Source organism: Pinus tabuliformis, chromosome 6, assembly GCF_031772625.1.
Source record: "Pinus tabuliformis cultivar Carrire ecotype Pingquan chromosome 6, CPIR1, whole genome shotgun sequence".
Taxonomy (NCBI): domain Eukaryota; kingdom Viridiplantae; phylum Streptophyta; class Pinopsida; order Pinales; family Pinaceae; genus Pinus; species Pinus tabuliformis.
The window spans coordinates 848,697,683-848,725,426 of NC_142292.1; positions in this window are offsets into that span (position 1 = coordinate 848,697,683).

Sequence of the window (27,744 nt, forward strand, 5' to 3'; positions counted from 1 at the left end):
AGGCTTCAAAAGCGGTGATATATTCATCCACTGTATCCATCTGTCGGAGCTTAGTGAGACGTCCCAAAAAGGAGTCTCCCTGTTCAAAGCGATCTCGAAGAGCTTTGGTAAATTGGGCCCAACTCTGAAAAGGTCCATTGCGACGTTGATGCCATTCCGCCCATTGCCATCGTTCATTGTCCAAGTACATGGTCCCCACCATAAGCTTAGTCCAATCATCTAGGAGACGATTCAATTTGAAATACTGGTCCATTTGTGCTAGCCATGCGGACATGTGAGAACCGTCAAATTTCTGCATATCCAACTTGGGAGGTCGCTGACTGGGTGGTGAATGGGTGTGCCAGACGTGAGGAGAGTGGCTAGACTCACCCTCATGGTGTTCATGGCCATTATATGGTTCCTCGAGGGCTAGCCCCTTGCCCTTATCGAGTGCTTGTTGTACCTGGCGAGTTAGTCCGCTAATCATAGTTTTGAGGTCGTCCATATCTGCTTCAATTTTGTCTAACCTTTCATTGGCCATCGCTTGAGCTCTAGTTTCTACCATACACCAACTTGATGAAAAATTGGGACCGCCAAATTTTTTTTTCTAATAAATTGAATGGTACCACCATGCTCAGCTCGTCGTCCTGATGCAGATGGGCTAGATTACTTTTCCATGAGTTTAGATCACCATATACATACTCAAACTTTATTGATTCTTTTGTGCATCCCATTATGACTATGCTCACTAGGAATCCTCCACCTAGGATAAGCCCAGAAATAAAGAGAGTCCTCCAGCTTTCCAAGCAAACCAAACTGGGTGACTGGTACCTTTATCAGAACCATACATAAATCAAAATATATGGTTGCATGCTTGCACCATACAAGTTTCAAAGATACCTCCCTATGAGGTTGTTTGCCTTAGAATATTACAGACAAATCATCAATGTTGATGAATTCAACTTCGTCAATGCCAAGAAGAAGGCCTATTTCAAAATAAAAGATCAATTAGGTCCCTTCATTTGAAATTCTAGGGAGGTAGGCAAAGAAGCAGATTGGATATTACAGAACATGAAGTTCCAAAGAAGTTTTGTTTGGAGATATGACCCTTTGGAATTCATTAGCAAGAAGTGACAAAAGGTCAAGCTAGGACCTTTCATTCACCATCCCATACCTGAAATTTAAGCCTATGCCAATCAAACAAAATGGGTGGAAGGTACCCTAGTAGACCAAGACAACACCACAGTAGATGTAGAAAATGCCCTGATTGATTTGGAAAAGCAACTTGATGACAACTCTTTCTTGCAGGTACCAGAAGAAAGAGCCATGAGCACCCCTCCAATCATGCAAACTCCTGAGAATGAGGAGAAGATTCTAGAAAGAAACAGAGACGAAGCCTCCACATCAGGGATGGACACCTCGAATTTGCAACAAGAAATAAGTAAGAGGCAAAGACTCAATCCGGCCTTTGAACATGAATACACAGAAGATTTGGCACAGGTTACAAACACAGAAGTAGGAAGAAGTAGGCATATCACTCCATATGAAGGTACACAAGAGCCTTCCACATCACAGACTCAGATGTTGGAAAGGCAGCTTAGTGTGGAAGTGTCTTCATTCAGCAGGCCTGCTGACAGAGACCATGACATAAAGGAAAGATACAAGGAAATCAAAGCTACAAATGAGAGGGTTAAGGTCCAAACATATGCTCAGTACCTGAAACTGACTCCTACAAATCAAACAAGGCTAATGTCAGCCTTTGACATTAAAGAGGGGAAGATGCAGATGTCTTTGATCAAACCTACAATGTAGCAGCCTAAGACAACATCTGTTTTCAAAAGGGTTGACTTTGAAATGTTGGCTAGGTATATTCATCCCATATAACAGATTTAACTGCACAAATAGGCTGGAGAGATGATATACTCCACCCTGGCAAGTAAAGTTGTAGCTACTCATCAGCTATAGAACTCTTTGAACAACATTTCTACAAAATTTCAGTTAGAGAAGGCCTCCTCATAGGCCAAAGGTAAAAGGATCAAGTCCTTAGAGGACTTAGTGATTTAATTGGGACATGATCCCAAGGATATAAAAGCTACAGAGAAGCTTATAAAGAAGAAAAACGATGATATTGTTGCACTTAAGAGGCAATTGAAAATACCACAGCTACAACATCCTCAAACTCTAGAATTCGTAGAGGGCCAAACCAGAAATGAGGAGTTGATGGACTTGGTCCTAAAGTTGAATGATCAATGAAAGGAGACAGAAAAGGAGTTGGACGCTTTAATTCAACTGAAGCAAAGAAACATGGCCACAAATTCTAAATATTTCATCCATACAATATCCACAATAGTCCCTTCTACATTGACAGCTTCATTGGAATCCATAGTTCCACCTGCCATAACATTGCCAGTCACAGAAAAATCTACAACAACAGTAGGTGCATCAGGAGAGAAAGCAGCAGAATTGGTAAAAGCCATGGAAGAAATGTCTATCCAGGCTACATAAATCAACAGATTAAGAGAAAAGGTGGCAAGTTTTGAAATTGACTGCAAACGCCCAACTTAAGCAAAAGGAAGAAGCACAAAAGGCCCAAAGAATGAGTGAAAGGTTTAAAATCTTAGAGAAAGACTTGACACTGGAGAAACTCCTAGGGCAAACCAAGGAAATGTTGTGGGCCAGTATCATTGACTCCATAAAGGATATTTGGCCCTCAATTCAAGTTATTTTTTAGTAGATAGAGTTAGTAAAGATTTCAACCCCATAAATTGCTCTCTTTTGGCCATTTCTCCCTACCTAAATCATAACCATTTACCGCTATTTTACCTCTCTTATACACCCTCATCTTGCACTAGTCCCAGAACAATGACATGTTTCGCATGAACTTTCTATTTCATATTTTTAACTTAACTTAGCATTAATTAATTATTTATTACATGATTTCTTTCTTATAATCACTCTTGTAACTTATCGATATCTCCAATATTTGTCTGGTAGTCAAGTGCTTACCGTGACCACTGATCCTAGTGCAGGATCGGATCTTGCACTGCTACCAGCGCATCAAATCCTTTCAGCAGATCTAGACCTCCTTGATCACCACCCCATTTTGTGCAGCTTTAGCCACGACAATAGGATAGATATAAAGGAATCTGAGCTTTAGCCATGACAGCAGGATAGATATGAAGGCAACCAAGCTCCAGCCATGAAAGAAAGGCAATCCAAAGGCAATCAAGATCGAACTTATGATGAATGAAAAAAAAGAGAATGGCTACAGCCATTTTTGTTAAACTGCCTAATTTTAAAGGCCAAAAGCTAAATTCTACATATCAGTTATGTAATTGGGTAAACTATATTTTTGGCCTTCGGCTAAAGATCTATATAAAAAAGGAATGTAAATAGGATGAGATAGTTTTTGACAGAAGTTTGCATAGAACAGAGATATAACAACGAAGCGGTAACATGCTTGTATTTTGTTGTTGTCCAAATCTGGGCTGGACTATGCATTCACGCATGTATTTTCCTCTATGAATTAATAGGAAGGGAGCTCCACCTCATGTTTCATAAATCATATTTCTGTGTTTGAAATCTGATGAATTGATAAAGTGTTGAGCAACGCTTCTATTTGAAAGGGAAACACACTGGTTGGCTAGGGCCCAACCAACCTAGCACGTTTACCCTATTTTCGTGTTTATTGTAATTTATGTTTATATATTGACAAGTGTGATTTAATTTCCAACACATGCATTCCTGTCTGAGTGAAAGTGGATCCACTATGTGAAGTAGTTAAATTTCATTTCCTTGCATTTGATTTCAGATTGGTTTTCCCACCTGGTCCAAGTAGGAGAAATAAACCTGCACCAATGCACGTTGGTGTGCTATTCATTTTCCTGCACCTGATTTCGGATTGGTTTTCCCGCCTGGTCCAAGCAAGAGAAATAAACCTGCACCAGTGCACATTGGTGTGCTATTAATTTTCCCGTACTTGATTTCGGATTGGTTTTCCTGCCTAGTCCAAGCAGGAGAAATAAACCTACACTAGTGCACATTGGTGTGCTATTCATTTTCTGTAGTTTTGTTTGATTGGTTTCCCCGCCTGGTCCAAGTAGGAGAAATGAACCTGCACCAGTGCACGTTGGTGTGATACAACAAGCCTTTCTAGTTTACTTCTCGCAATTTTCTTGCTTTCATTAACACTTTATGATAGGATAGATTATATGGATTGTTTCTTTATTTCTGCACTTTGTTAAATTCAGAAACATTCATTTTTATGTGTGCAATTTGATAACACTTGCAGTAATTAACACTTATTTCAAGAATTAAATACTAAGTGAAAGAAGATCTGATCTAGTGCAAGAACTAGTTTCTTGCCACGGGATCTAAGTGCTTTGAACCTGAAAAAGTTCAATCCCTTGCAGGAAGTAAAATGCTTTTAGTAAAGACACCATTTATACCCTCTGCATAGATCTATGTTCCTACACCAGTGCAAGTAGATTGCACCAGTGCAGGACAGATTAGTGCAAGAAGGAAATCTCTACATAAGCAGGTTTGAAGGGCCCATCTAATAAGACTGCTAAAAGGCCTCTGGTAAAGAAAAACACACACTCAGTAGTTGACCAATAGTTATCTAGAGTGATTTCCCCTTTCTTTCTAAATCTCTTTTGAAAATTCATTCTTCCTTGTTCCGGTCTTAGATTATTTTGATGGTTCAAGTTGCCTTTTTCTCTCTTTAGTTTGATTCTGCAATCTTTCCTTTAAAGAAAGTAGGGATTGACATTACAAATATTCATACCATCTCTGGCATTGCTTGTGCTTCATCTCTTAGTTTACGAATCCCCCGGGTTGACAATTTAAGTGTTGAGGAGTTTGCTTAAGTGTAATTCCTACACCCAACATTTTGGCACCGTTGCGGGGGAGGTGATTTGATTTGGCAAGAATTTTATGATTATACAATAGAGGTAATTTTCCCTTCATTTTTGCAATATTTTTTGAAAATCTTCTTTGAAGAAATTTTACTGGTGTTGATTGATTTCTGACAGCATTTTTATTAGAAATTGTTTAATTATTTTTCTTTCTTTTTTTTTGAAATGAATGCCTAGAAAAGGTAGGGGTTCAAAGCCCACTAAGGGCTGAAAGAATTCTAAAAACAATTCTCATATTGGGTCTCCTTCTGTGAGCAGGAAGCCCAATCCAATTCAAACCCATCACACAAGAACAGTCCACCTGGATTCTGGTGAAAATAGCTCATGTGTGGTTCAGTCTGTTGGGAGAAAAAGGGAAACAATGGCAGACCATCAAGATTATGGGGAAAGGACTGATGAAAAAGTGGGGAACAATACACTTTTGTGTTTCCAATTGTGGACCCTGATACTGTGGCGCAGATGAAGAACATTCCACCATCAGCTCTCCCTCATTTCCATGGTAAAGTTCATGAAGATCCTGACTCTTTTCTATTCGAGTTTGATATTTTGTGTAGAAGTTATGATTATTCAACTGATGCTCAAAAGCTAAGATTATTTCCTGTTACTCAAGGACTCAGCTTTGCGCTGGTTTATGGGGTTAGGAGGAAACACTATAGCCTCTTAGGATCAGATGAAGAGAGTGTTTTTGTCTAAATATCAAGAAAATTGCAAAACCCAGGACATGCATGATGAAATTGTTACAATCATACAGGATGATGATGAAACTCTTGAAGACTACCTAGAAAGATTTATGTATATTTTAAAAAGGTCAAAACTTAAGCTTGATTCTAGTACTATTAGAGCCTTGTTCTTAAGAGGACTTACTGACAATGCTAGAAATAATTTAAATATGTTAGGGAAAGGTGATATTTCTCAGCAAACTTTCGAACAAATTTGTGAATTATGCAGGAAATTTTCAAGAAATAAGTATAGATCCAGTAGAGGAACTTGAAATAGAAATAGAAAAACCGAATCTACTAATGCTATGATTATTGGACTAGAAAATAAAATGGAGAACGTGAAAATTGGCATAATGAATATTTTTACCAAACAGTTGGACTCTTTAAAATCTCAACAAAAACTTATGAAGGAACAAGAGTCATTAATTATTTTCTCTCCTAAATGTAGAGACAAGAATCCTCCTAAAGAATGTCCTCTTAATTTGAAAGAAACTAATAAGTGTGATATTTGTGGAGAAGACCATATCACAGAAAATGCCCTTCTATACCAGGACTTAAAGCTGTATTTACAGGGGGACAGCCTGAAGCTGAATACTTGTATGCTATGGGAGTAGAAAGAAATTGGCCTCAGGTAGGTGCAGTTATGGCTCCTGAATTTTTTCCACACTATTTTGGTTATAATTCACATGCATATTCGTATCCTAACACTAATCAGCAGTGGTAGTATGGAAACTAATATCAGCATGGGAAACCTTCTCAACCATGGAAATAAGGTTGGAGAGGGCCAACTCATTCTCCATATTCCTACCAGCCACCCATGTAGTCATATCCATCAAAACATACACCTTATTCAATGCCTCAACCTCCGAGTCAGTCTACTCCACCATTACCTTTACCTCCACCTTTTCGACCTCCTCAGTTGCCTGGTCAACCTATGCCCAATCCTAACAATAATAAAGCAATGCAAATGATCTATGTAACAAACCCACCTTTATTCGAGTACCAGTCTATTCCAGTTGGGGTTCATGATATTCAATTAGGGAAGGACTGTAACATCAGAAAATCAAGAGAAATATAGAGTGATTATTGAAGATAAAGAAGAAGAGGAAACTCTTAATCATTCTCCGAAAGTTGTCACTAAGCAACCCTTACCCTCTGAATCCTTGCCATCATCTTCCAACCAGTCTCCCTTCCCAAAGAGGCTAGTAATGGAAAGAAGTGAGCCTATTTCTGAGACTAGCTTGGCATCAGAGCTTCGGAATCTTTTCATTAAGATACCTTTGCTCCAAGCCATCAAAGAGATCCTTATTGTACCAATATTATTAAGGAACTCCGTATCAAGAAACCCGGGAGGAAGAGATTGGAACCCCAAACCATTCAATTTGTTGGTAGGGCAAAAGTGTTGATGACGGGATGTGTGTCTATGGAAAAATACACTAATCCCAGAAACCCTGTTGTCTCAGTTTAGATTGGTAATATCCTTGTCTTTAATTTTATTATAGATCTGGGGGCAGCCATTAATGTCAAGACTAAGCAAACCATGGATCAACTTCGGTTATCTCATCTTCGCCCTACTCCCACTGTGCTTGAATTAGCAGATAGATCTAAAATTAAGCTAGAAGGAGTGTTGGACGATGTGATCATCTCATTAGATTCTTGGGAATATTCTACTGATTTCATTGTGCTTCAGCCAAAGAACCCAATAGGAGGACATCCCTTGATCTTGGGTCGACCATGGCTTGCTACAACCAATGCATATATTGGATGTCGCTCCATGATATGTATATTTTGCATGGAGATTCTAGGAAGATAGTTACCTTATACCCCCTGCTAGATCCATTCAGGACCTTCGAGATAATTTATGGTTAGATCAGAGAAGTGATGAGGAGACTCAACCCATTTCCTTTATCCATCAGCATACTGGGTCTTCACAAGGAGATGAGATTCGAGATTTCCTTAATAATCTAGACACTATGCTTAATTTTGAGCTATTGAGCCAAATTTTCAGCCTAGATTTTTAAGATAACCATGATTCTCATTCTTTTGTACCACTGCATTTGACCATCCCCTTTAGTACTCCTGAACCTGATACTACTCTTGTTGAGATTAGCCTCGGTAAATCCTTGTATATTAGTTCAAATTTGGACTCATCTCAGCAAGAGCAGCTTGTGAATTTGTTGCAAAACCATCTTAGTGCCTTTGCATGGGGCTATGAAGATATGAAGGGCATCTGCCCTGAAAATTGAACACATCATATCTATATTCAGGAAGGAGGTTGACCTGTTCGACAACCCCAAAGGCGAATGAATCTAGCTCTGAGAGATATTGTGAAGGAAGAAGTACAGAAACTCTTGGATGCTGGTTTTATCTATCCTATTTCCAACAGTTAGTGGGTCTCTCCATTAGTGCTAATACCTAACAAGGATGGAAGATGGCATATTTGTATTGATTATCAAAAATTAAAAAAAGCTACTCTCAAATATTACTTCCCTCCCTTTCATTGACCATGTGCTTGATACCCTTGTAGGAAAGAAGTATTTTTCCTTTTTGGATGGCTTCAATGGTTATAACCAGATACAGATTGCACCCGAAGATCAGGATAAAACTACTTTTACATGTCCATGGGGTACATTTGCTTATATAGTGCTTCCCTTTGGTTTATGTAATGCCCCGGCTACCTTTGAAAGGGCAGCCCTGGCGATTTTTGCTGATCTAGAATTTGTAGAAATTTATATGGATGACTTTTCTATGTTTGGTGATTCTTTTTAGGAAGCTCTCGAAAATCTGGAAAAAGGACTTCTTCGTTGTCAGGAAGCCCATCTCGTCTTGAGTGACAAGAAATGTAGATTAATGTGAAAAGCGGGAGTGGTACTTGGCCATTTGATTTCAGGTAAAGGTATCCAGGTTGATCCATAAAAGATTGAAATCATTCTGCATCTTCCTGCACCCAAAACTCAAAGTGAATTAAGAGGTTTTTTAGGACATGCTAGTTACTATAGAAGATTCATTGAAAATTTTTCTTAGATAGCTGCTCCTCTTTTCCGACTTCTAGCTAAGGATAGTGAATTTTCTTGCAGCATCGCTTGCCAACAATCTTTTGAAACATTGAAGGAAAAGTTAGTACATGCACCAGTTTTAAGAGGTCCTAACTGGTCTCTGCCTTTTCATATTTCCTCTGATGCTTCCGATTTGGCTATTGGTGTAGCTTTAGGACAAGATAAAAATAAACAATCCTATGTTATTTATTATATTAGTAAGAATTTGTCTTCTGCGGAATTAAATTATACAGTTACAGAGAAAGAGTTTTTAGTTGTAATTTTTGCAATTAATAAGTTCAGGAACTATATTACAGGATATGAAGTATTTGTACATACTGATCATTCCGCGATTAAATATTTGATGAATAAACCATTAACTAGCAGTAGAGTGACTAGGTGGTTACTATTGTTGTAGGAATTTAATATTAGTGTTGTTGATAGACCAAGAAAATCTAATGTTGTAGCAGATTTTCTTTCTAGATTAGATAATCCTTATGAAGCAACTCTTGTTAATGATGATTTTCTGGATGAACATCTTTTTTCTATGTCAACAGATTCCCCGTGGTTTGCTGACATTGCTAATTACTTGGTTACTGGGAAAACACCACCCCACTTTTCCACTCGTGAAAAGCGGAGTATTGTTCAAAAAAGTGTTGCATATTCCTGGATTCAAGGAGATCTCTTTTACACTAGTCCAAATCTAATTATCCGTAGGTGTGTAAAAGAGGAGGAAGCGTTTGACATATTGAAATCTACTCGTGATGAAACTTGTGGAGGCCACTTCGCTGATAAGCGGACTGCATATAAAGTATTGCGTGCTGGTTACTTTTGGCCTTCCTTGTTTAAGGATGCCAAACAATATGTCAGGCATTGTGATAGCTGTCAGCGAATGGGCCAACCTAATCAAACCAATGAAATGCCTTTATGCCCCCAAGTTATGATTGAGCCATTTGAAAAATGGGCTATTGACTTTATAGGGCCAATAAATCCAACATCATTAAGTAAAAGGCATATCTTGGTTTGTACAGATTTTGTTACGAAATGGGTAGAAGCTAAAGTTGTTTCTCTTGCTACAAAAAAAGTTGTTGATTTTCTTTTTACTGAAATCTTTACTAGATTTGGTGCGCCTAGAGAAATTGTTTCTGACAATGGTCCACAGTTTATTTCTAATCTGGTACAGGGTTTGATGGAGCAATATAAGATCTAGCACAGGAAATACATGCCATATCACCCGCAAGCAAATGGCCAGGTGGAATCCACAAACAAAGTGATCAAGTCCATTCTGACAAAAACAGTAAATATGCATCGGAAGGACTGGGCTGAACGATTACCAGAGGCTTTGTGGGCATACAGAGCCACTTGGAGGAATAGCACGAGACATACACCATATAAGTTGGTATATGGCAAACAGGTTCCGTTACCAATTGAATTTCAGATCAAAACTTCCAGAACCGTAGTTCAGTTGGGACTAGATCTCTCTGAGGCACAACAACAACGTCTTCTCCAATTAAATGAGTTAGATGAATTTCATAGGGATGTTGTTTAGTAGCAACGTAAAAGGTGGCATGACAAGTCTATTCAGAAAAAGCAATTCCAACCAGGTGATTGGGTGCTCCTTTATGATTCTAGATTTAAAATCTTTAAAGGGAAATTCCATACATGTTGGATGGGACCTTATGAAGTGATCCAGGTATTTTAGAATGGAGCAGTAGAAGTTAAAACTATTGATGGACAAAATTCAGTATTCTTGGTAAATGGACGCAGGTTAAAGAAATATTTTCAGCCACCTACTAGGAAAGATTTTAGACAACATGTCCAACAACAATTTGGGACAGTAGTAGTGAATGGTAATACCAACCTTTTGAAAACATAAATTCTCTTTCTTCTTAAATATGAAAAAATAAAAAAATTAGAAAAAATGTAAAGAAAAAATATTTTCCTGTAATTATGAAAATCAGTTCACTAACATGATTGCAGAAGGATCAACCTAAAAATCAGCTTGCTAGCGGGAAGAAAAAAAGTTTCTAATAAAAAGAAAATGTTTCTTGATCTTTAGATATGCTAGCAACCACCAAGTAAAAGAAGGTTCAATAGAACCAACCTTTTATATAGTTGGGGTAATTAGCATGGATATTTTTACTCAAGTAATGCTTAATTTCCACTGCAGTTATTTTTTCTTGCACCAGTGCAGGCAGACCTTCCAGAAATTTTTTTGTCTTTCTTCATATTCCACTTTCGTAATATTCCCTTAGTTTTATTCTTCAATCCTAGAATAATTAACCTTCCCACATTCTTCTAAATTTATCTTGTCTGCTTCGAAGAAATGCCACTTTACCCTTCGAATTTTTTTCCCTATCCCACTACTTTTTATCCCCTCTTTCGGTACTATTCCTAGAATCCCTGTAATAGAATTCCTTCCCATTCTGAAATTTTCCATTCCCCACTTCTTTATTCCCTCATGAATTTATTGCATGATCTCGCACACAAAGAGCAAAAGGATATTCTCTGAAGCATCAAGAAAGGGCGAAGCAAATTTTCAGTATAAGTTGAGGAAGTCATGTGGAAGTCCAGCCTAAATTTTATTTAAATTCTCTATTTTTAGATATTATGCTTGCACTAGTGCAAGCATGTTGTCCTATATGATAAATTAAGTAAAATGGTACCAAAAAAAAATTATAATTTAAGCGGTGCAAGCAGATCAGTGCAAGCATGCACCCCGTTAGCAACATAGTACAAGTTATTCTTTTCATAGCATACGGCATAGGAAAGTGGCCATCATGAAAATTTATATGAAGTCCTTTCATTTAAACGATGAAGTACTTATGCTATCATAGTAACTAGGAGAAAATTATTTAAAGTACAAGGTGTTTTTAAGTTAGAAGTTATGATCTTTTTTAATGAATGCTAGGTTCGTTTTTTGAATTATGAAGGGATGCGGAAATGTTTTAACCATTGCTTGGACATAATTACCCCTCTCTACCATAATATTAAATGTCCTTCACTCATAATGATTACCTCACCTACCTATTAAACCACCACCACAAGTACCAATCCAGCCTGACCTCAAAGTTTCCATGCATCTATGACGAATGAACGGGTGATAAGGTGGAAAGAATGGTGGACAGTTGGGTCTCTATTTATAAGAGCCGCTTTCCCCGGTATTGCATGTAGAATTTTTAACTGTTCATAGCCGTTAAGCAGCGATGCCGCCTGTTCGGAATGAACCCTCGTCTCTTAGCAAAGTAGAGCAGACTACCAAGTATCACAATAGTCTTGCACTATTGCGAGACTCGGGTTTTCTTCTGTTTTTGCAGAAGTTTGATGGGCATGATAAAGAAGTGGATTTACAGTTCTCAAGGAGTTTTAGAAATGACCAAGTGAAAATTGGGCCTCTCAAATTTAAAGTTACAGAAGAATTCATAGCAATAGTGATAGGCTTGGAGAACACTGGTGAACAGTGGTTCAAGAATCAGAAGCTAGAAAGGAAGCGCTGGCAGTGTTTCGTCGTTGATAAGAAGATAGAGGTAGACTGGAAGGTAGGAGTTATGTGCAGTTCCCTGTTAGGACAGTGGAAAGACCTCCTTTTCATCTTACAAAAGTTTGTGACTTGCAAAGGAAGATACACCCGCACCTTGGTATACCATTTTAGAATGCTGCAACATTTTGAAGCAAGCCGACATGTCTAGTGGAGGATGAATTAGGGAAAATTTTAAGAACCCCCCCTAAATTTATATGTATAATAAATGGGCGAATCTCCATGGTATATAGGAAAAATGGAAGGCGATTTTATCAATAATATAATATGTATATATAATTTTTTGGTGAATCTCTCACCAGGCATGGCGAATATTTTACTCAATTATAAAATCTTGTAAGATCTTGGTGAGTCTTTCACTAAATAATAAAACTTTGTAAGGTCCTAGTGAATCTTAGCATTGTGAACTCTTAGAGAATTTTTTGAAAAAGTATAAAACCATATATGACAACAGCCACATGGTGGCAATATCACTGTTTTTTTCACATTTCCACGAAATGGAACTTGTTTATAAAATTATAAGAAAGCCAACCAAGTCCCTTATAATATGCAGGTAAGCTTATAACAGAGTCTGATACATCTACTATGCTTGTCTTCATTCAAGTGTCATAGTTGCTATACTTAACACTGTGAATCACAACTCTCTCAGAACTCAACTCTATAGTGTAATTAAAACCTTTGGAAATTGAATCTGACAACTCTATAAAAAAGATTAGTGAAATAGAAGCTTTTGTGAATGAGCCCACTAATTATCACTGCTAAATAATCAATCCAAACTATGAAGTCTTCCATCTTGATCACAATCGTGATCACAATCAAGGGAGTGCGACCACCTAGCCTGACATAATGGCCATCATAGCTTCCAATAAACAATAACCACCTTACAAGGACATCCTAGCTCATGTCTCATTCATCAATCTTAACTAATATAAATCTTATAAAGATAATATTAGAATCCTCTCCGGATTCACTGTTAATACAAGGGTAAAGGAAATTTTCTAGCTCAAGGCACTATCCAATACCAACTTTGGTATTTGTGACCCCTTTGTGGGGATGCACCTACCCTACCCCGTTGGGTTTCTGCCTTGTAACATAGTTCAAGGATCACAAGACTTTCCAATCTTCCTACTCCATTAGACACACTTTATATGCTATACATAGTGAATGGAAAAGAAGCATTATAGAACACATAATTTCGCAGAAGGAAGAAAAATCTTAGCCAGTTCAATATCAAAATCTTAACCACTGATTAATAAAGAATAACAAGTAGTGTAATGAATTGTACCGAGTTATTTATTTAAAAGCTGTAAAGAATGTAGTGGAATGGAAAATATTACTTAGGCAACCCTTCAATATTTTCTACTAATATGTCTGTGCATGTACATATGAAATTAAGAGCATTGTTGAATACAAAGTTTCCTTTTCTCTTGCCTCCATTTTTGACAAATCAGTGTGAAATCAGTGTCACTTTGAATCTCCTTTCCTGTGTGGATGTTTTGAAAAATCAATGTGAAATCAAAGTCACTTTGAATTTCCTTTCCTGCGAGGGATCACATCCATAGTTGATTAGTAAAATATAATCTACTATATATTATGTTCAAGAAACTGACTGCAATCTATAGTGGAAACAAGACCTCAATTCTTATTCTGAATTTGAATATCTTAGGGCAAAATAAGAGATAAAAATGCATATGGCCTTAGTAGCTAGAAAACAATCACTCCATCATTACAAGACCACCTAGATTTCGGCACTTAATCTAAATAATGGCACTAGTTGTAGTGCTTATTTGCATTAACACCTTGGAAAAGCAACAACAATGTTTCAAAGTACACTTACTAGAAAAGTTGTAATGTTCTGAGAATATTTAATGATAGAATCTGAACCTCATAGCTATGGTGGGGAAACTAGGGAACCCAAATATTGGAAGATATCTCATACCAAATCTAAGAAAAAAATTAAAAAGGGAAAAAATCAAAATCTATAAATCAAGCAATGAATTGTTTACAAATAAAATACAATTCCTTTAACTAACAGTTAAATTGTGGTGATATATTTAAATATTTAGTAAGTGGGTAACTCCAAACCATGGAATATTACCTTTGTCATTACTGTCATCCCTCAGTGACTGAGATTACAAATTAATACTTATGGAAATATTGTAAGAAATTCCGTGAAATAGTAAAGCGTAACCTCTATTTTCAAGCAACAAAATCAAGACATTGTTACATCAAGAGCCATAATTGATACATAATCAATGAATCAAGTCCTTGTATGGCACAAGCTTGTTTCACAACCTCTATTTTCTCAATAACAAAATCAAGACATTGTATGTGGTTATTGCCAAAAGGAAACTGCGTTCTAATTTGGAAGAGGATCTTATCAAAAGACATGGATTTATTCAAAGCTACAAAACGTAATGGGTTACTGAAAAATAAGTTGGAATATGGGATCATGATACTTAAATTGAAAAAATATGCTTTCCTTTTAGAAACATTACAATTATACAATGTTTTTTGAAAGCATTAGAATTTGAAATTGGGCCTTTCTATCAAGACAAATTTTCATTAACAGAATGTACTTTCCTACCTGAAATGTTGTAGATATCCAAGAAAAACTTGAAAAGCATAAGAGAACTTAGCATAATGTACTTTTTTTCCTTCCTTAACATTCTTAAAGAGTTGAGGTTCCCCAAGTAATAAAGTAACTTTCGAAGGAAATGATAGTTAGTAATAGTCCAATTCACAACTGAAGATGTGTCACAAATATGAGGGGGCATCTTCTCCAAATCACAAAAGTGCTCCAGGTTAAAATCTAGCATTATTGGAAACTTAATGCTCGACTGGTTGTTATTGAACCCAGACATTTTTCCATTCTTCAATAAAAGCTTAAAGATAGCTTCTCTAAGTTCTACATGACTTTACTATGCTCTTGAAGTGGGGGCACATGCGGGCTCTCCAAGTGAGTAGTCTTAAACTAAGTGAAGATAAGGCCGATAGATCATTCAGTGTGGATCTCTTTAACCCATAATTGAATACTATTAGGACTTTCAAATTTTTCATGGAACTCAAAAATGTTGGAAGAAAGTATTTGCTTCCAAAAATAGTAAAACTAAAGCCTCTGCTTGAGGACAATTGATGTCACACCACTAACACTTTTCCATGGAATCTATATAGGTAAACCAGAAATTCAAAATTCCATTAGAATATTGTGTTTATTGAATACACAAATGAAATCATTGCATTTCTTTAAAATATCGTTTGAAATCAAAATTACTGAAATTACATATCGATAACCTAGTGGGTGTAGGATAAAATTCACCCGTGTCATTCACAGAAAGCATGAGAAAAAACCTAATACTATATATAACACCAAGAAAAATTCAAATTCATCACTTCTAGGGACCTCGTAACAACCTTGCCAATACACAAGTATGTTCCTATTTGCAGTTAGAAAAATTACCCAAATTACAATCTGTTTACTCCAGCATATGTTGGAAAGTTATAGAAGGATGACTAGTGCAATCAATCCATTCCTTTTAGCCCTGGATTTGTTTCAGTTTAAAACAGAAGTATACAAATATACTTGTCCAATGTCTATGCTTTAACCATTCACCTTAAGATGTTTTTACAATATAATTTCCCAAGTCTATTTAATATCTTCATTATCATAAAAACCAACCTATATCCATCTTAACTCCACATCTACCACTCTTAGGGGGATGAAATATATTTATCCCTCTAAGCACTTGGTAGACCCAGAATTAACATGGATTTAAGATGATAGAATTTTCCCTTTAAATAGTCTATGCTCACATGAATACCATGGTATTACCATGGGTTATCATAAACCTGGAGCTTAAAAATTACTATTAGTAATTTACAAAAATTAATAAAATTAATAGTTGAATTTATTTTATTTTTTATTTTAACCAAGCTAAAATATTTAACATACATTAAATTACAACATCCATTTTTACTCTTGATCCACCAAACCCCGAGAGGGATCAAATATTTTTTCACTCTATGCTAGTTTTCATATCACGATATTTGATACCTCTCGGGGGTTAGTAGATCCAGAGTAAAGATGGATCTATGCTGGTTTAATTCCCCCATCTAAATAGGCTAAATTCCAAGTGAATACCATGGGTCAATACTATGTGCCATTAATAATGTTTTTTTGCATGGTATTAATAACAATCTAGTCCATGGTACTTGTCCCATAGTATTTTTCCCATAGGTTTCACCTAAATATAACGCAATTTTTTGAGTGTTCGTAAATATAAGGTGACTTATGGAGTAAATATAAAAAAATGTTTTATTTGTTTACCATACCTCTCGTTTATTTATATTTTTATTAATTTAGCATACCTCTTTTACAAATATGGTATTTGGCCCATAGGATTCACTTAAATAAAAGCTCTTTCTTGAGCCTTCATAAATAGAACGAGGGTTATGGACTAAATATAAAAAGAGGTTTTATTTATTTACCATACGTCTAGTTTATTTATATTTTTATTTATTTACCATACCTTTTGAGTAAGTATAAAAAGACATTTTATTTATTTACCATACCTCCACTTTACTTATATTTTTATTTGTTTACACCCTTGCATGTATATAAGGTGACTTATGGAGTAAATACAAAAAATGTTTTATTTATTTACCATACCTCTCATTTATTTATATTTTTATTAATTTACCATACCTATTTTATAAATATGGTATTTAGCCCATAGGATTCACTTAAATAAAACCTATTCTTGAAAATGGGTGAATGGATTCACTTAAATAAAACCTATTCTTGAAAATGGGCGAATGGAAGGTTGTAACTCCTAGTTTCAAGGGCTAAATTTACCTTTTTACCCTCTCCCTTAAAATACGGTGGGCTACTTGATGTGATTTGTAAAAATGTGATATGTACAAAATATTCTCCCACTAAAAATTTAAAATCCTTAATTCCGCCAAAGGGCGAACATTCGCCCCTAAAATTTTCTATGATGAATTTCCCTTATTTTCTGCTCAAAAGCTTGGAGAAATGGCTAAAAGTGTGTAGGACAGAAGGGCAGACTAGGCAGACACAAGACACCACGGCTTGATAAAAATTTTGGTCTTGAAATAGCTAGAAGTTAAGGGTATGACATGGGAGGTGTTGTTAAAATAACTGCACAAAGGGACAGCGGCTGGAAAGGAGATAGAGGACCCTGCCAGCACAAGTAAGGGACCGAGCAAAAATGAAAAGGAAAGTCCTTCTTGCACCAGTGCAAAAAGGAAACGATCTGAAAAAGCATAAAAGGCTTCATCTTCAAATAAGAAGATAGCTAGCGCACTAGCTGAAGAGACCCCTTCGACCCCCAAAAATAACAACCTGTCAGTCCTCGCAGACACAACAAAATTTGCAGAGGTCGAGTACGATGTTCTATTGGTCGATGTTATCAAAAATCCCCAGAAAAATAATAATGTTTCTGATGTAGGCAAAGAACCATAGTCCCCACAGGGCGTGGAATCCCCTCCTGCACCAATACAAGAAGAAGCACCAGTGCAAGAAGTAGAATTGGAGAAAGAAGCAGAAAACAAAGAAGCAGTAGAAGAAGAAGAGACAGGAGGAGAAGAACCAGATGACGAAGAAACAGAAGAAGAAGAAGCAGGAGGACAAGAATCTGAAAAAGAAGAGGCGAAATCTGAAGAAGAAAAGGCAGAATCCGAAAAAGAAGAGGCATAAACCACAGAAGAAGAAGTAGAAAATGAAGAAGCAGAAGAATAAGAGACAAGAGGAGAAGAACCAGATGATGAAGAAACAAAAGAAGGAGAGGCAAGAGAAGAAGAACCAGAGGAGGAAGAACCGGAAAAATAAGAACCAGAGGAGGAAGAACCGGAAGAAGAATAACCAGAGGAGGAAGAACCAAAAGAAGAAGGACCAGAGGGAGAAGAGTTTCCTGATGTAGCCATGGCAGATATGGAGGTCCCTGAGGAAGACACAGCCCCTGCCGAGACAGAAAAAGAAAAATATTTGGTAACTCTTGTTGCTCGGGTAGTTGAATTAGAGCTTCAAGTGCAGAACTTAGAGCAGCTTGTAGCCAAAGCATAGGAGGATAAAGAATAGAGTAGAGGAGAATTGATGGTGGAGATTCATAAAAGGAAAATAGAAATTAAAGTCTGGAAGTACCGAGTTGCGCAGTTTTCAGGCAACTTAAAAATCTGACAAAGAAGTTAAAGAACATCAGAAAGAAGAAGTTCGAAACATTGCAGGGTGATGACATTATGCCAGAGCAGGATTGAGCTAGAGAGCTTAAATTTTTGAAGTTTTTTGTAGAGGTAAAGATTTGTGTGAGGACACACAATAGTTTAGGGATGGGAGGATGTTAGCCCCCTGAATTTCTCTCTTTTGGCCATTTCTCCCTTCCTAAATCATAACCATTTACCATTGTTTTACCTCTCTTATACACCCTCATCTTGCACTAGTTCAAGAACGATGACATATTTTGCATGAACTTTATATTTCATATTTTTAACTTAACTTAACATTAATTAATTATTTATTACATCATTTATTGCTTATAATCACTCTTGTAACTTATCGATATCTCCAATGTTTGTTTGGTAGTAAAGTGCTTATTGTAACCACTGATCCTAGTGCAGGATCAGATCTTGCACCAGTGTCAGCGCAAGAAATCCTTGCAGCAAATCCAGACCTCCTTGATCACCGCCCCATTTTGCACAGCTTCAGCCACGACAGTGGGATAGATCTGAAGGTAGCCGAGCTTCAGCCACGACAACAGGATAGATATGAAGGTAGTCGTTTCTCTAGCCATGACAGCAAGGCAATCCAAAGGAAGTCAAGATCGAACTTATGAAGAACGAAGAGCTGGAGATTAGCTACAACCAGTTTTGTTAAACTACCTAATTTTGAAGGACGAAAGCTAGATTCTACATATTGGTTAAATGATCTTTTTGGCCTTTGGCCAAAGATCTATATAAAAAGGAATGTAAATAGGATGAGATAGCTTTTGACAGAAGTTTATATAGAATAGAGATATAACGAGGGAGGTGGTAACAGGCTTGTATTTTGTTATCGCTCAAATCTAGGCTGGACTATGTATTCACGCATGTATTTTCTTTTATGAATTAATAAGAAGGGAGCTCCACCTCATGTTTCATAAATCATATTTCTGTGTTTAAAAGCTGATGAATTGATAAAGTGCTAAGAAGTGTTTCTATTTGAAAGGGAAACACGCTAGTTGGCTAGGGCCCAACCAACCCAACACGTTTACCCTATTTTCATATTTCTTGTAATTTATGTTTATATATTGACAAGTGTGATTTAATTTCTAGCACATGCATTCCTGTCTGAGTGAAAGTGAATCCACTGTGTGAAGTAGTTAAATTCATTTCCCTGCATTTGATTTCAGATTGGTTTTCCTGCCTGGTCCAAGAAAGAGAAATAAACCTACACTAGTGCACGTTGGTGTGCTATTCATTTTCTTGCACTTGGTTTCGGATTGGTTTTCTCACCTGGTCCAAGCAGGAGAAATAAACCTGCACCAGTGCACATTGATGTGTTATTCATTTTCCTGTACTTGATTTCAGATTTGTTTTCCCGCCTGGTCCAAGCACAAGAAATAAACCTGCACCAGTGCACGTTTGTGTGTTATTCATTTTTCTGTAGTTCTGTTTGATTGGTTTCCCCGCCTGGACCAAGTAAGAGAAATGAACCTGCACCAGTTCACGTGGGCGTGGTACAACAAGCCTTTCTAGTTTACTTCTCACAATTTTCTTGCTTTCATTAACACTTTATGATAGGATAGATTATATGTATTGTTTCTTTATTTCTGCACTTCGTTAAATTCAGAAACATTCATTTTTATGTGTGCAATTTGATAACACTTGCAATAATTAACACTTATTTTAAGAATTAATTACTAAGTGCAAGAAGCTCTAATCTGGTGCAAGAACTAGTTTCTTGCCACAGGATCTGAGTGCTCTAAACCTGAAAAAGTTCAATCCCTTGTAGGAAGTAAAACACTTTTAGTAAAGACACCATTTATACCCTCTGCATAGATCTCTGTTCCTGCACAAGTGCAAGCAGATTGCACTATTGCAGGATAGATTAGTGCAAGAAGGAAATCTCTACATAAGCAGGTTTGAAGGGCCCATCTGATGAGGCTACTAAAGTGTCTCTGCTAAAGAAAAAAAAACACTCAGTAGTTGATCAATAGTTAGCTAGAGTGATTTCCCCTTTCTTTCTAAATCTCTTTTGGAAATGCATTCTTTCTTGTTCTACTATTAGATTATTTTGATGGTTCAAGTTGCCTTTTTCTCTCTTTAGTTTGATTCTGTAACCTTTCCTTTAAAGAAAGTAGGGATTAACATTAGAAATATTCATACCATCTCTAGAATTGCATATGCTTCGTCTCTAAGTTTATGAATCCCCTGATTTGACAATTTAAGTGTTGAGGAGTTTGCTTAAGTGTAATTCCTACACCCAACAAAGATAGCTACAAAAGCTACCCAAAAGGTCAAAGAAGAAATAGGGAACATGCCTAAGGATGCCAATAGACTCATCCACTTCCTCAACAGCAAAAATAGGTATGAGCTCCAAGAACTCAATATAGAAGATAGAACAGAGACCATTTTGGAAATAAGGAAGGTCCTTTCCAATAGGAACCTTATGCTTAAATTAGAAGAAAAGTGCCACAACATGCAACATTGATAGGTTCATGGCTAAATTCCAGATTTTGAGGGAGAAAGGTCTGCCCAGTCCTTTGGTTATCAATGAAAAACTCATGACCCAGTTGGACTATGATAACAAACTTAGACAGTTGGCAAAGGAACAAGCAAGCACTTCATCCATAAAAGACCTGCCAACAGGAAAAGTTCTGTACAACACATTTGAAACCTTGCTTTTCCTTGAGCATGAGATAAAAAAAATTATTCCTCACCAAGCCCAATTTTGCCAAGTATACTGAAGCTGACGATATCTATAGAAGAATGATGAATGTAAAGTTACCTGATGCAGAATGGTGGGAGACAATGATTGATTTACTGTGATAAATTTACAGCAAAAAAGTTACTGCACAGTAAAAGTGAAAGTAGCCAGGTAAACAAATGAAAATTGGGTAGCATGGTCAAAGAGTATCAGGTGAGAGATAAAAATTGAAGAAGATTCCAGCGTGAAAGATCACAACTACAAGCCAGCATAAAGGGATACAAACTCAACCATAAAATCCAGCAGTACCAAATAAAAATGGACAACATGAAACAATTCATTCACTCTCTCTATCTTCTTGCAAGAAGATATTTGTATTTCCTAGAATAAATCTCAAGTTTTTTTTAGATATTTTGTAATAATTTTTTTTATAAATACTTCACAATTTGAAGTATGTAGGGTGGATTCTTGTACATTTCTATAGAATTTCTTGATCAAAGACTGTAAGCTATTGTATCACTGTCTGGACCAACAAGCTAGATTAGTGAATAAAGTCAAGACATTTCACTAGATTCATGTGTAGTGCGAAGTACAGACAAGTATTTTCCCTTGTGATTGTTATCTTTCTTTTAAAGTTTTCCATAATCTTTAATGTATCTTAAATCTGAATGCTATAATATGGAATGATATCTCAAAATTTTCTTCATTACACTCTTTTTTTACTATTATGCATTTTAATGTTTTCTGCTAATTATTTGAGTTAAGGAATTCTTCATTTCTCCTTAGTTTAGGGAGTTTCCCTCTAATCTATAGTAAAGGATTCTTAATTTCCCTTTTCTCATGATTAACCCTTGTTTCCTCATCTTAATCCCGATCTGAGAATTTTTAAGTCTCTCCCACCCTAGTTAAGATCATTTCACCATTCGACCTAAGGACCTGTACTTCACTCTGCTAGCTTTCCCTTTGAACACTCCCTTTAATGATTTAATCCCAGTTCTTTTGTCCATATTTGACTCCATAGCCCAATGGTCCAGAGACTTCATTTTATCCATTTGTTTTAACGATTCCACCATCCAACATTCAATACAAATCCAAAACCCCATAAACTTTAAGAACTAGCCTAAAATCCTACCAAACAAAGCTAAATCATATAGAGAGAGAGCCCTCTCTAAGTCATAGGTTGGCTAGAGCCTATACTTAAAATATTGGTTTGTGGTCACCTCAATCTTTTCCTTCTTCTGATAACTTAGAAGGAAACTTTTGAGTGCTAACATAGTGGCGACCATACTGTTGGCATTATGGCACAGGTGTGACTCTATGGTATAGGTGTTGTCCTTGATGGCAGCTCTCTCTGATGACAAGATCTTAGTTCAGACTACAAGAATGAAGAGAAAATTCATATACGCAGGTTCATTAAGATCAAGTCGCGTATACACGCAGGTTGGACTTTATAAAAGTGTGTATGCGTATACACACACTTTCATGCAAAGAAAAGGGCGTATATGTTGGAAATCTTACCTTTGGTCCACGGCAGTTAGTCCTTGGAATTTGAACCTATGGTTTTGGACCATGGTATCTCGACAGACGTGTTGATCCCTAGTATTGAGTCGATGGTATTGGTTTATTATGGTTTTGGACCGTGGTATTGAGGAAGGCCTAAAACTATAAAAGAGGAAGGAGATCATTTGACAAAGGATTATCTGAATTATTGAATATCTGATATTGTGATAGATCTGGAATACGGGTTGTCATGCGGAAAGAGTCAATTTTGCGGACAAAACCGACCTCCCTAGAAGCTAAGGCTTTCTAGTGACAAACAAGACAAATAAACACTACCTTTCTCTAAATATGCATTTAGAATACAAGTAATCAGGTGATTATAACATACCTTTACTCCAACGCTTCGTAGTAGTCCAGCCTCGCCGATCCGAATGAGCTCCTCCTTCTCTTCGAAACCTGCATTCACTAACAAGCCAAAAGATTACATAGCACTTGAATAACTTATAAAATAACACATATTCATCATACAGACTAAGGAGCATATGAAACAAATCATGAATAACAACTTGTTGAGAAAAATGAGTTTATTTTCATTAAGTGGAAACAAAAGAAACCATTACAACCTGAGCCTTGGTGTTGTGCAAGTTCCTCCCAGGGTCCAGCAAGAGTTTTCCTTTACTTTGATCAGCTCACCCACTTCCAAATGAAGTCAAGAAAGGATGGGAATCTCTCCTCTCAAGCTCTATAAGGGAGACCTAATCTCAGCAGCATCTACCCTTAGGAATGTTCAGCTTTCAACCTCCCCTCCCTCTGGCCCAATGCCTGTATTTATAATGCTTTGGAGGAAGTTAATCAGGTCCACCATGAATGGGATAAGCCCCTCTTTCAATGGGATAGCTCCCCTCTTCATGGGATAAGTTCCTCCTACATAGGGATGCATGAACCATCTGGAGGCGCCCAATCCACGTCAAACCATCTTCTAGAATGCTCTAGAAATGACCACAAGTAATTTTTTTGAAGTGAAACTTGCGCCTTTTGACCTTTACAGGAGTACGCACCCAGCCCTTTACACACAGAGCGTACAAGTACGCAGTTTTATGAACTAGAGGTGCGTACACGCAGGTAAGGCTAAGAGAAACTGCGTAACCAGAGTTAATTGACTTTTAAAGGACTTTCTCTCTTTCTTGGGGTTTGACATGAGGAGCAGAGGTATGAGACTTGCCAAGGAGGATAGTATGACAGTTGATAGATCCATACTAACTGTAAATAGTCATGGTGACAAATTTTAGTGTAACACGGGTGATTGGGTTATGGTGCAGATCTAGATCTGAATGAAGGTGGAACCTGAGCGCAAGAAGGATAAGGACTATTGATGGATCTAAATCTCAAGGCTTGAACATTGGTATCTCTGTATAATTTTGATCTGTTATATGTGGCGCACTCTTGATCTATAAATCTAGGCTACTAATGTATGAATGCTTAAAAGAATGAATTATCTTTTATAGATCTGTACGCAGGTTCTGTGAATTAAAGGTGCGTATATAAGCGCTTTCTGTGAATGAAAGGCGCGTATACGCAGGTTGGGTGTGGTACAGAAGCGTATATTCGCAGGTTGATGAACAGTGAAGTAGCGTATATGTCTTGATCTATGTTCTAGCTGCTTCTGTTTTATTGCTGCAGTGTTCTGGGTTCATAATTGGTGTTTGATTACAGTTACTGTGTTCTGGGTTCAGTGATCAGAGAAGTGCTTAGTTGTTTTCAGCTTTTGATTGGTGAAAAGGAGTTTGGGTTATGCAGAAATTCTTGATGTTTGATTGATGTTACTTGTGGATCCAGTCTGAAAATTAATGAAACGAGGTCCCTGAAAAGGTTGCAGCCTTCTGCAGGTAGGAGCCTGCGTACTAGTATCTCAAGCTAGTACAAGAACTAAGGGGGTTGGAGCTCCCTTCCAGGAAAGCTGGAAAACGAGAGAGAGTTGTAGCTCTCTGCAGGTTGCAGCCTGCGTACTGGTAAAGTCTGCTCCAGTACAAGACATTGTAAAGAGAAGTTTCTAATTAAAAAGAAGATAGAGACGAATTGCAGCAGGGGGTTTTCACCCACATTGGGTTTCCTCCTTATATCTTGTGTTCTTGTGTGTGACTGTCTTCTGCTCTGCTTCACTGTTTCTGGTACTGTTTATGTGCATCTAAATCACAGATTAATAACTGACATCTGAAAGATAATTCAAATTATAAGTCTGATTTATATACGCTGGTTTCTTTATCTGTAGTTGCGTATATATGCGGGTTGTTTTAACTGAAGTAGCGTATATCATCTGGAATTTAGAAAAAGGAAATATTTGGCTTAATAATACTGATTCACCCCCCCTCTCAGTATTATTTCCAACAATTGGTATCAGAGCAGGTCCTTCAGAGAAGCTTGATCGCTTGAAGGAAGATCATTCATCATGAGCAACTACGAGAGGGAAGCATCAATCAGGCCTCCTATTTTTGATGGGACAAACTTCAATTATTGGAAGGTAAGAGTTACTGCCTATCTTCAATCTCTTGGTACAGAAGTTTGGGATATCATAGATACAGGCTACACTTTTCCTTCAGCTACTCCTATAGATGCGGCCGAGAAGAAGAAATATGAAACAAATACTAAAGCAGTCAATACTCTGCTAGGATGCTTATCTCAAACAAAATTCATGAAGGTTATGCAATATAAATCTGCAAAAGAAATATGGGACAAGTTTGTCTTGAGCTACGAAGGAGATGAACAGGTAAAGCGTGCTAAACTTCAAACCCTCAGGATTCAATATGAAAATCTCAGAATGTATAATGATGAAAGTGTGGCTAACTATTTCCTTCGGGTTGATGAGATTGTTAATTGCATGAAAAACTTTGGTGAAGAAATTAAAGAGGCTGTTGTGGTTGAAAAAGTTCTAAGATCATTGTCCCCCAAGTTTGAATCTAAAGTGTCTGCAATAGAAGAAAAAGAAAATCTACGAACTCTTACTATGTCTCAGCTACAAGGAATTCTAACTGCTTATGAAATGAGGAAAGGAGGTCCATCTGACAGGAGAGAAGTTGCCTTCAAGGCTTCAGGCAAAGGAGAGTACTATGAATCAAGACATGAGTCAGAAGAAGAAGAAGAATCAAATTTTGTCAGAAATCTTCAACGGGGTGCTGGACGGTTCAGAGGTAAGTTGCCCTTCAAATGCTTTGCTTGTGGAAGAGTGGGTCACTATGCTGCCAAATGTCCTCATAAGGATAAGATCGACAAGGGAAAGGAACCTATTAGATGGAACAAGAAACAGAACGCAAATAAGAAGAGCTACTACACTCATGAAGACAGTGATGGTCTATCAAATAGTGATGAAGATGAACGAGGTAATGACTATAAACTTTTAATGGCCTTTGAAGATGATGACTACATGGATGCTATAGATGTGGATAGCTTTTATGATGAAATTTCTAAACTCAAGACATGTATAGAAGAAAAGAATATGATCATTGATACTCTACAATTTCAAATAGATGAAAAGGAAAAATATCTTGAAAAGTTAGAAGGTGAAATTGTTGGCCTTAGAAAAGAGATTGAGAAAACAAAGGCTATTAATCTTAAGTTTGTCAAAGGATCTGAAACTCTGGATGAGATCATCAATGTACAACGTTCTCCACTAAACAAGACAGGTTTGGGGTATAATGGAGAAACTTCTCAAGCATCCACCTCAAAGAGTTATCTTGATGCAGCAAGAAGAAATGAGCAAAAGCACAATGGAGATCACCAGGTAAAGCAGGGACGAATTACAAAAAAAGACTATCATGTAAACCAGGGGCAATCCTTCTTAAGGGTGAACAAAAGCTACTACCAGCCACAGGTAAAATCTTCTCAATTTTCTTCAAGAATGGATGACAATAGAAATTACAATCATTTGGCTGGTAGATTTGATAACCGCGGAAGTTTCTTCAATGGACAATGCTTCTCTTGCCATAACTTTGGTCACAAAGCTCCAAGGGCTTGGTACTATCGGTTGGACAAATACCTTCATCAACAAGGATTTTCAAAAGGATCAGCAGATAGCAATCTATATATAAAAATTGAAAATAACAAATTGCTAATACTTGTTGTGTATGTAGATGATATTATCTTTGGGAGCAATGAAGAAGCTATGAGTCAAAGCTTTGCCTTGGTGATGCAGAAAGAATTCAAAATGTCATTACTTGGAGAATTGACATATTTTCTTGGATTGCAAATCCAACAAAATGAAGGCGGTATTTTCTTGTCTCAAACCAAGTACCTCAAGAAGATCTTGAAGAAGTATGGCATGGAAGATTCGAAACCGGTATGTACCCCCATGGTTACGGGATGCAGCCTTAGTGCAAATGATGAATCAGCAGCACTACATCAACCAACCTATAGATCCATGATTGGGAGCTTGCTTTATTTGACAGGTACAAGACCAGATATTATGCATGCAGTGGGAATAGTTGGAAGGTTTCAAGCCAACCCAAAGGAAACTCATCTTCAGGCAGTCAAAAGAATCTTCAAATACCTTCAAGGAACTCAAAACTATGGCCTATGGTATCCTAGAGATACAGATCTCACTCTTCATGCTTACACAGATGCAGATTGGGCCGGAAGCATGGATGATAGGAAGAGCACAAGTGGCGGTGCATTCTTTATGGGTTCCAGATTAGTATCTTGGTTCAGCAAGAAACATAGTTCGATTGCTTTATCTACCGCTGAAGCGAAATATGTGGCTGCTGCATCCTGTTGCACACAACTCCTTTAGATGATGCAAACCTTGCAGGACTTTCAAATCACTTGTAATCCACCTGTCTCTATCTTATGTGATAATACAAGTGCAATAAGCATTTCAAAGAACCCAGTCATGCATTCAAAAACCAAGCACATACCGATCAAGTATCACTTTCTCCAGGAACAAGTGTTGGAACAAAAGGTCAAATTCGAGTATGTTCCTTCTAAGGAACAAGTTGCTGATATACTCACCAAACCACTGCCCAGGGAAACTTTTGAATATCTCAGACAGAAGCTGGGAGTCGTTGATGTTTCATCCTGCTGTTGAAGCTTGTCTGTTCCAAGCAAAATAGGTGTACGCGAGTTGGATGAGGTGTATCCGCATACA